General features: G+C 45.7%; 1 protein-coding gene across 2 annotated transcripts in view; it reads right to left on the bottom strand.

Annotated features, from left to right (window-relative positions):
- Nucleotides 1-3,127, bottom strand: part of CUNH14orf79 (chromosome unknown C14orf79 homolog) — a 13,114-nt gene extending 9,987 nt beyond the window's left edge. The window contains exon 1 of one of the 2 annotated variants that reach the window (XM_017729158.1): nt 2,973-3,127. The gene's annotated coding sequence lies outside the window, so the exon portion shown is untranslated. Of the gene's footprint in view, nt 1-620; nt 852-2,972 lie in introns of those variants that run through there. The other variant, XM_017729157.1, reaches the window with a different exon arrangement.
- Between the last annotated feature and the right edge of the window lie 6,369 nt (nt 3,128-9,496).

The raw sequence follows: 9,496 nt of genomic DNA, 5'->3' as shown, positions 1-9,496 counted from the left end.
GCGGGGCCGGCACCGCCCGGGACAGCCGAGCCCTCCATCCCTCCGCCCCATCGAGGGCAGGGAGCCTCAGCTCATCCTCATTCCCCGCGGTGTGTCCCCTCGCTCTGCTTTGACCAGCGCCTCTCCATCCTCGCCCCCGGGCCTCGGCCGTGCCGCTTGTCCGCACCCGCATCCCTCGGGTTACAGCCGCCCTGCCGGCCGGGAGGAGGCTGGGGTTCAAATTGTGATGTTAAAAAGAGAAGTATTCATTCTTTTTCCTCGCCCAGCTTCTTGCTGCGGCCTGGCAGGCTAAGGACACACGGTTTGATGGTGGTGGTTCCAGTTTGCCTTTCATTTGAGACTAGCTAGAACTCCCACATAAATGCAAAGTTCCAGGATATGGATTTTTAAAAAAGTGACAATCAGTCCACCCACTAATATAATCTCAGAATAAAATAGTAGGAATGAACCAGCAACAATCCTCTTCTTCCCTCTCTTCTTTTGCTCCCCAACGTCTTTGGCTGTCCCCCCTCTCTGCTGAGGCTGAGTCTTGATCCCCTCCCAACAGGTAAAGCCAGAAGCTGTGGGTCCAGTGCTAAATTTTACAGGTCACCCCATAGCCTGGGTGACCATCCACCCACCTCTCGAGGAACAGATGTGTGGGCTGGAGGCTGTCTGCCCCGGGCTGTCTGCTCTCAAGCCTGGGGGTCAGAGGGAATGATGCCGAGAAAACTCCTCAGCTCCCTGTCCTCAGGCTGGGTTGAACATCTGGGTAGTCCCAAGGAACAGGGGACAGTTGTAAAAGCAAGGAGAGGTTTTCTGGAGCAAGGCCCAAAGTAAAAAGCTTCTTCTAGGCACACATGTTTTCCAGCCCAGACACAGACACATGCACTCCTCCCACGCATCTGACTCTCATTCCAGGCTGCAGTGCTTTATCCAAGGGCAAGAGGCTGGATTTGGGAGCGATGCCCAGACACAGAGCCAAAGAAACTTTATTGGCAACTGTCTGGAAGGTTTTTTTAATTTGTTTTCTTTCTGCTTTGGAGCGGTTTCCTGCCCTGCATGGCCATCCCGTGGCAGCCTGCAGCTCTCAGGATATCCAACCGGCTCGGTGAGATTGTGATTCAGCCCCAAAGCATCTGACACTGGCTGGGCTGGCGTCCCCATCCCACGCTGCAGTCAGTGTGTGCCGTGAGGACCTCAGGGGTTCCAGCTCTCTCTTCAGTTTTGAGGGGAGATCAACATTTTTTTTCAGTGACTGAGATTGTTTTGGTCAGCTTTACATTTTCACCTTTGTCTTCCCGAAGGAAAAGGCCACAAACAGATGGCACAAAGGTTGAGATGCTCCTCTCTACCACGCTTTGCATCCAGAGGGACAGCGGTACGTGGGTTCTGCAAACTCTGCCAAGTTCAAGGTGTCTCTGCAGCAGAGCAAAGAGCTGGGGAGCTTCAGAAGCTGCCACGGCCTTAGAATCCAGAGTGTGGGAACAGCAGGAAACTCTAGCACCTTCTTTCCAGAGTAACATCAGAAACTCTTAAGGGCGGGCCACGTAACACTGTTGTTTGTGTCTCTCCAGCACACCTTATAACCCACCTTGGGAAAACCAGTTGCTAGTCCTGGGTCCCTGCAGAGGAACAATTGGCTGCACCATCTGCTGGGTTTACCCACTGCTGCCTCTGCTCTCAGGCAAACGCTGCTGAAGTCCCACATAATCACAAGAAAAACCTGCACTGCCATGATTTTGGAATGTTTCCACTTCAAAATGGATCAGTGCAAAGTACAGCCACCCTGCACAGTGGGTTTCACCTGCCCCCACTTGAAATTGCTCCTCTGGACTCAGCTGAGCGTGTGATCACCAGCTCCTGTTTTAAATGACACTGGTTTAAGTTAGAAGCATCAACACAGGTGGATTAAGAATTTTGCCCTCTGAAGTATAGCAGGATAAAATTCCTGTTATCTGTTTGGGGGGAAAAAAGAATTTTACAATTTTGTCAGACCAGGCCTTGTGCATTATTACTGCATTAAATCAATATTTTCTTTTTGAAATATCACCATGGGGTTTTGAGTTGTCTTTTTTTTAAAAATAACTCAATCATTACTTGAAAGGTAAACAGGTCAAAAGTTTCAGACATGGGCTATAAGCTTATATTTAGGCACACATATATGAATTTACTAGAGCAGAATATCATTACTCAAAAACTCACCAATGCAAACAATTGAAGTAACTGAACACTCATCTTTAACTACTATTACTGCTCCTCCCAGCATTCCTACTGGAAAATCATTTGAGCTTAGTACACATACTCTAGAATTATTATCTTTTTCATTTTATCCTTCAGAAAAATACCAATTTGCTGTGAAAAAATTCAACATAATAACTGAAAAGTACTTTCAGGTGAAATCAGCACCATGCTGCTGTATTATGAATTTGTGTTTGCTTGTGAAAGATCTGGTCCTGGATTATTGAATTGTGTGGTTCCCCTGTAAATGACCAGGATGATATGGATACCTTTTTTCTTCATTCATTTTTTCTTTTGGAAAAAAAATGTAAGCAAGAGATACTTTTGTGTACAGAATTTTCAAATTTGTTTGTTTGGGTTTTTTAATTGAAGTTTTAAACAAGATTACCTTGCTATTTAAAGGACTGAAATATTTTCTTTAACTTGTATTAAATACTTGGATACCTTTTCTTGTATAAATATTACAGTTACATTTAGCTAAACTGATGTAAAATGTCATTTAAAAACAAAAGTAAACATGTTTTCAGAAGCAAATAAATTACTTTGAATGACTCAAAATGACATTTCAATAAATTAACTGCCTTTTTAGTCAATGATTAATATTTTTTTTTCACCCTAAGTACCCAGATTTTAGACGTGTAGGACATCATCAATTCTTTCGTTTCCATAGTAATACAGAATGCTGAGCTTTTTGAAAATCCACTGCAGATACCAGGTCTAAATACTGATCTAATTAACTATCTGTGGCTTACATTTGAAGATGTGGTTGATTTTTCCACTGAAGTCCCTCCTGGAGGCACAGTGGGTTTGCCACGCCTTCCTCCCTCTTTGCTTTGCTGCTGGTATAGGTGGTTCGAAAGGTCGGTAAATCCGTTGTCTTTTTCTTGATTTACACACGAGAACAGCAGATCCTCAGGGCAAACTTTACTCCTCCCCAGTTCAGGGCGGGTACAGATTCCTGTTTTCCCTGTGGAATGTTGCTCTGTGTGCTAAACCAGTGTGATGGGAGCTGCTGGCATGAACGAACCACCTGCGGCTCTTAGCAGTGCCTGGGCTAAAAGACGAACCAAGATTTTTCCAACAGCAGATGGCAGCTCTCCCTTGTCTCTCTTTCGTGCACACAACACATCTGTCAGCTCTCCTGAGCAGGGGAAGTAATTAATCCCCTCTACACTCCACATTATAAAGGTATTGGACCTCCTACTTTATGTGCTGACCACAGAAAATCCATTCCACGGGACCCCTTCATTGATGGGCTGTCAGTGTAGAAGGATCTACCCATAAAGAAAGTGACATCCTGAGCCAGGAGCTGTAAGATGTACTTTAGGTCCCTCTCTTCTTGTCTCAGCTGTGGAAGATAAGGGAGCTGTAATCCACCTCTGAAAAAAGCAAGATGTGCAAGAGGCATCAGCGCCCTGGGTTCAGTGGCTGCCTTCAGGGCTTTTGTTTGCCCATCAGTGTGGCTCCAAACATCTGCTTTGACAGTTAGTCTGGTTCTCAGAGTGGTTTTGGGGAGCACAAACTGGAGAAAGGCAATGAAACACCATTCCACTCTGGCACTTCCTGGAAACATTGTCTTTCAAATCCTGTGGGCAGCACTACTTTAGGATCTTCCAGCAGTTCACATAGCACATGTGCTATAAGAAGACTCTCAAGCCAATCAGAGCCCCCACAAGATCCCAAAGTGGGTTTTGTGCCTATATGAAAAGGGCCAATTGCCACAGGCACCTTCCCATTTGCCAGTATTTGCCCGCCTTCCACTCTGCCACCACTTCATCATCCACTGACACTTCTGGGGTGAAATCCTTTCCTCTCTTCAGCTGCTTTCCCTTCTGTTGTCAGTCCCACTTGCTGAACCCCTCAATCATTTTATCAGATCTTTTTCTTATTATCCATTTGCCAACTGTTCTCTTTTCTGCCTTCAGCCTCCTGAAAACTCAGAGAGCTGTGACTTGGGCCCCTGATGGAAGTGGTGGCGCTTTTTATTCAGTGAGTGGGACATGAGAGAGACAAAGGTTTCTTGGGTAGCAGAATAATTTGCTGGTAGAAGCAGGAGATTGCTAATGACTGCTCTTGGTATGAGAGCACTGGCCAGCAACAGATTTCAGAGAATAAAGGTGATCCTCTTGAAGTCCTATTACAGTGCACTGAGGGCGCAGTAGACACACACCTACTATGAGAGCACAACACAGCAGCAGCTGCTCACACGGGCTCTGCCACCATGCTGCAGGACCTGGAGAAATGACTGGAGAAGTGCTTTGATGTGGCTCCAGGGTGCTATTCTTGGGTCCCAAAGAAGATTCCTTCAAGGCCATACTGTAACATGCCTTTTTCACCTCCTCCCCTCCTTGGCTGGAACCAAGTGTATCCACACTCCTGTTTCAAACACAGTGAGTGCTGCTTTTCTATACAGGCTGCTTGGCAGGGGGGCAAATCTTCTGAAGGAATTTCAGCTCTGGGCTCAGATCTGCAGGGAAATGATAAATATCACGAGACTGCCCAGGAGTGCTGGCACACCTCTAAAAGCAATTCCACAGGGGCTACGAGCTGCAGGAGAAATAATTCACAAAGCAGCTACGTGAAAAATACCACCAATGATCAGATCTGCCTGCCCAGCCCTGATCCAGGATGGACGGCTTTGCCTCAAAGCCATGCAGCAAACGTTGCCATGTTTGTGTAAAACAAATGGTGGGATGGCTCCTTCCCTCAATCGGCAGGGCTGGCAGCTACCCAAGGTGCCAGACCAGCTTCTAGAGGCCCTGGAGAGGTGGCACAGCCCCACAGCAGTGTCTTCCTCCAGGGCCACCAAGCTGTTGCACACACATCCTGCAGGAAGGCCTGTGGCAGGAGGAGGAGGGAGTTCAGCACCTTCCATGACTGATGTGCAGGCCCAGCACTTATTCCACCAAATGACTTGTAATTGTATGCATAGCATTGGCCATCTAAATGTCTTGCTTCTTATGATCAACTCAGCCAAGAAAAGGATCCTAAAGCAGATAATTACACGTTTCTTTTAGCTCTGAAACCTCCAACTCCTGCTTCTCTTAATGCTGTATTCTTTTCTTACTTCAATTTCCCCTTGCCTTGAGTGTAGTCAAAGCAGAAAAACTAGTAGCATATATTTTCCTTTTCTGGACACAGGTGAAAGTGGTCCCTACACTCCCCGAACCTGCTACATAAGCCACATCTTCAGAAAGGGAGTTGTTTAAATGTAAGACAGTAGGGTGTGGTGCCACACTTGGATTGTATTTGGTGCTTCACACTCACTTACCTATACCTGCTCCACTATTAAAATTTCCCATTAAGCTCTTGTTCTGTGTTGCTTTTTCTGCTGATCTTTCAAAATCATCACATGTATATATTAAGCTCAACAGTCTCTGCTGCCCACAGAGGTTTTTCAGGTATGTAGACATTAATTTACTGGGAGCATGCTTGGCAATTTTTGCCAGTCCCCTGCATGCCCTGTAAACCAAGCCGTGATCCCTGCAGTCTGCAGCTCACTAATCCTCTGTTTTAATGCCTGATTAGGTCCCAAATCCATCATTGTTAGAGAGATGTGGGTGTGGGGAGGGCAGGAGGGTTTCATCCTCTCAGCTGAGAGTTAAGCTGCTAGAGGTACACCCGCCTGGTGCTGTACCAGTGTATTAATTAGCTTGCCTGGAGATTTCATCGGTGCTGTTCAGTGAGGTTGTGGAAAGGTCACACACTCCATTAGAAGTGCTGTGCTTCAACTTGAAGTCATTACATTTGACACTTAGCAAATCTCTAGGAAAAAGAATCAAATAAAGCATTAGCATAAAAATATTTTAAAAACTCAATTCCCCATTTCAAGCAGCACTTGAAAGAATCCCAAATCATGATAATTAGCATCTTCTTAGCTCCTTAATTACGAGGATCTTGCTTCTTCACTCTCCAAGTGAGCTCTGCAGGGGCCATAAGCTTGGTGCACTAGTGGTCATCACTGCACTTTGCACAGGGGGAAACATCACTGCTCTGCCTTGCACCGTGGAAAACACAATTAAAGATAGTTTAAGTTATCTGCCCCTAAAAGAAGACACAAAATCCCTGATGGATGTCTCCATGTCCCAAACCCTGTGAAATTAAATTGTCAGTAAAGGTGTCATTTTATTGCTTAAAATGTAGCACTGCAGTATGAAAGACTAATGCATGCTATCCTCCCATGCTGGGAGGAGTGGCCAATGCCCCAGAGGGCTGTGCAGCCCTTCTGTGTTATAGGGAAAGTTTTTTTGGACTTAGGCTTAGAGGGAAGTCAAAGTACAGAGGTTGAATTAAAACTTTTGGATAAGCTGAGATACATCAAGTCACATTAAAGTGAAATAAAAATATAATTTTTTAAAATTTTTAGTAGAAATATATGTTAAGTGCTTTAAACATTAAAAAGCTGCAGCTGAGACTTTAAATACAGTTTTTGCTGCAGCAGTGTTACTTTTTCACAGAATTTTTTTATTTTAGACAAAATACAGATAGAATTATACTGTTGACATTTTTTAGATAGAGTGTTCATATAAACAATAAGAACTGATAGAAACTGTATACTCAAATCTGTAATACCTATGTAACACTGGTGTAAGGCTTACGACTGTTAGAATTAAACCAAGATAAGTTAAGAAAAGATAAACTAGAATCGTGTGTTAATCTTATTTGTCAGTTAACAAATATAATCCACACTTCTGTAAGAAAAAATATAGAGCATATAGAATTAGAAGAAGAAGCTGTTTTCTGCCTGCTGTTTGCTGTTGCTGCTTGGCTTTATCATGTAACCCCCTTCGAACTCTGCCTTAAAGAAAGCTGTGAGACTATCAAATAAAGAACTTAGCAGAACAGCAGCCTCCTCTGCTCTCTTACCCTAGTCCGAGAAAGAAGCGTACCCCATCCAAGCTCAACACTTCAGAAAGACCTCAACAGGTTGGAGAGATGGGCAGAGAAGAACCTGCTGAAATTCAACAAACGCAGCAGCAGGTCCTGCACCTGGGGAGGAACAATCCCAGGCACCAGCACAGGCTGGGGCTGACCTGCTGGGAAGCAGCTCTGTGGTGAGGGACCTGGGAGTCCCAGTGGACAGCAAGCTGTCCATGAGCCAGCAGTGAGCCCTTGTGGCCCACACGGTCCATGGCATCCGCTGCATCAGGAAGAGCATCGCCAGCAGGTCAGGGAGGTGATCCTGCCCCTCTGCTCAGCCCTGGTGAGGCACATCTGGAGTGCTGTGTCCATTCTGGGCTCCTCAGGATGAGAGAGACATGGAGCTCCTGGAGCAGGTCCAGCAGGGTGACAAAGATGATGAAGGGACTGGAGCATCTCTCTTACGAGGAAAGGCTGAGGGAGCTGGGCCTGCCTGTCCAGCCTTGAGAGGAGATGGCTGAGAGGGGACCTCATCAATGCCTATCAGTATCTGAAGGGAGGGTGGCAAGAGAATGGACGAGGCTCTGCTTGGTGGTGCCAAGCCATGAGACAAGAGGCAACTGGCAGAAACTGATGCCCAGGAAGTTCCACCTGAACATGAGGAAGAACTTCTTTACTGTGTAGTGACCATGCACTGGAACAGGTCGCCCAGAGAGGGTCTAGAGTCCCTCCCACTGGAGATATTCAAGCACCACCTGGGTGCACTACTGTGCCATGTGCTCTGAGATGGCCTTGCTTGAGCAGGGAGGTTGGACCAGAAGACCCACTGTGGTCCATTCTGTGATTCTGTGATCCTTGAAAGAAAATAAAAACGTGGAATGAAATGGCAAAAAGAATTGGCTTGAGTTTTGCATATGTAAGACAGTCACCAGCCTTTCTTACCAGATAGTCCCACCTCTCCAGTAAAGCAGCATGGCTGCAGTACACACAACTGGCAAGGGCTTAGCTGTCAAATAAAACAGGTGACAGGTTCTGAAGCTGAACTGTCCCCTGTACTTCCAAACCCCTGCTCTGCCTGCTTATGCCCCTAGGAGGTGGGAATGTGCTATCTCAAACATAGCTGGGTGAGCTGACAATGTGTGTCCTGGGGCTAGGAGAGGTGACAGATGGCATCTGGTGAAGCTGCAGTAACTCCATCACGTTGGGATGCAGGTGAGCCCAAAGCAGCCAGGCAGGCTGCCACAGAACCATAGAATCATACAGTATCCTGAGATAAAAGGGAACCACAAGGATCATCAAGTCCTGCTCCTGGTTCTGCACAGGACAACCCCAGGAATGACACCCCATGTGTCTGAGGGTGTTGGAAGGGTCTATGGGAACAAGTCCTTCTCTCCCACCTTTGCTACTTCTTCATGTTCTCTCACCTTGTCTATCCCTTCCCCTCACAGCTAAAAACACAGTGTCTGCCACACCACAATTGTTTTAGAACTGTGCCTGCAGCGTACGGACTGCATTAAAGCCTCATTCAAGCACCTCCTTGAGCTGTGTTTCCAGATGCTCTTTGCAGCACAGTTCATAAGAAGGCAGGCTTTAGCCTCGTTTTGTCTGTATTGCAAGTGGTAAAACTAAACACAACTAAATGGATCACAAGGTAGTTGTTTTTGCAAAGAGAAAACTGTTTAAACTTCCAAGGCTGGAGCTGACAGCCAGGAGCTGGCTGGGGAAAGGTGGCTGCTCCCAGCTCCATGTCCGTAACACCATAAATATAAGGCTGGACAACTTACAGCAAAATCAAAAGAGGGCAGAGGAGGGAACACAGCCAATCCCTCCTGCGCTAACGACGCTATCACAGCTCCAGCTGGAAGAGGGCAGCATGTGTTTTATTTAATGGTTTATACTGCTCCATGCTGAGGTCACATTTCTGAGAGCAAAACAAATCAGAGGCAAAAGCAGGGAACCTCTGCTGCAGCACATGGGTCTGGCCTGGAAATTCAACGTTTGGGTCTAGGTCCAAACTCTTCCCAAGTACCCAAGGACTTGCATTTTAAGATTTAGATGTTCATTTCTATTTATGCTAAAAAACCCCACCAAAGAAAAAAGGCTTAGCACGCATCTATTAGCAGCTGGCCTCAGCTTCTTATGCTATTGTAAATGAGGTCAGCAGGACTCTGCAGAATATTATCATAAGGTTGCAATTAGCAATGAGAATTATGCCACACACATTTTACATTAAAGGAAACAGTTGCAGTAAAAGGCTGTTCAATTCAGACATCAAAGCACACAGTTCGTGTCAATTAATAATACAGCAAAATATAAACTTGAGATGCACAGACACACTAATAGTGCATTAAAAAAAAAAAAAGCATTTGTCGAGAAGTTCAATCACACTTTAAAAAAATTTTCATTTTTTAATATT

The sequence above is a fragment of the Corvus brachyrhynchos genome, unplaced genomic scaffold, assembly GCF_000691975.1.
Source record: "Corvus brachyrhynchos isolate BGI_N302 unplaced genomic scaffold, ASM69197v1 scaffold1, whole genome shotgun sequence".
NCBI lineage: Eukaryota > Metazoa > Chordata > Aves > Passeriformes > Corvidae > Corvus > Corvus brachyrhynchos.
This window is presented reverse-complemented; position numbering and strand designations above follow the sequence as displayed.